Below are 1,101 nucleotides of genomic sequence, written 5' to 3'. Positions count from 1 at the left end.
ACCAGTAATAACAGGCATACAAGAGAGAGACAAATAAACACTTACAATATGACATAGTTTCAGTTAGGTTTTTGAGGAAGTCTAGCCGAGTTTGATTAGCAAAGTCAGGTTTCGAAAACTGTGACTGCAGTAAGAGAATAAAAGTCAGGTTCCTGGAGTCAGGGAGAGAGAGAGAGAGTTGGGGTCTCACCACTCAGCGAAGCCTGAACCGGTCGAGGTTCCCAGGAGTTGCTGGAGCTGGCAGACGGGCAGAGCTCTGAGCATGGCCCATGGGGGGAGTTCAGGCAGGAAAGGAGTGGACCTGGTGCACATTTGGATGCAAGCACCAGGACAGAAACTTGAGCTTGGGCAGGGGTTTTTGTAGAGAAGTAACAATGGCTCTGTGGCATCCAGGACATGCGGCCACCATGCTACCCCAGTGGCCCCATTGCCCATTGGCAGGAAGACGGGTTGCCCATTGCCAGGAAGACAGGGGCAGCCGGCTGCTCGGACAGCTGGGACACGTTCCCCACCACCCAAGTTCCCCGGCAGCGGTGCAAACTTGTGTGCCGCCCAGCCAATCGCCACCTGCCCTCTTGGGGGCGCGTGCACAGCTGGCTAGAAGCATTACAGACAGACATTCAGACAGACACACAGACAGCCAGACTAAGCCTTTTATTATGTGAATGGCTATGGGGGCTGCAGGTAGCAGCATGGCATGAAGAAACCACGCTCCGGGCTGGGCAAGACTCTGGTCAGGGATGTCCGGGGGAGTCCACCAGTGCCACAGAGGCATGGCATGAGGTGGCCAAAAAGGATTTCCATTTCTAATCCCAGCCCAAAAAGAGTTCCCTATTCATGTCATTGTCCGTAGTACAGTTGCTGCGGGCAGGGGGCGTGCTCTGAGTTCATAGCACGGTGGAGCCGAACCGCGCTTTGGGCTGAAAAATACTCTGGTCGGGGATGCCTGGGAGAATCGCCCAGTGCCACACAGTCATAGAGTGGGGTGGCCAAACATGGACTTCCATCTCTAATCCCAGCTCAAAAAACCGTTCCTTATTTGAGCCATTGTCCTTAGCGCAGTGGCTGGGGGGGTGGGAGACAGCAGCGGGCGAACGGCCA

The sequence above is a fragment of the Alligator sinensis genome, unplaced genomic scaffold (genome assembly GCF_000455745.1).
Source record: "Alligator sinensis unplaced genomic scaffold, ASM45574v1 scaffold560_1, whole genome shotgun sequence".
Classification (NCBI taxonomy): domain Eukaryota; kingdom Metazoa; phylum Chordata; order Crocodylia; family Alligatoridae; genus Alligator; species Alligator sinensis.
The sequence above is the reverse complement of the archived record's forward strand: the minus strand, read 5'-3'. Positions refer to the sequence as shown.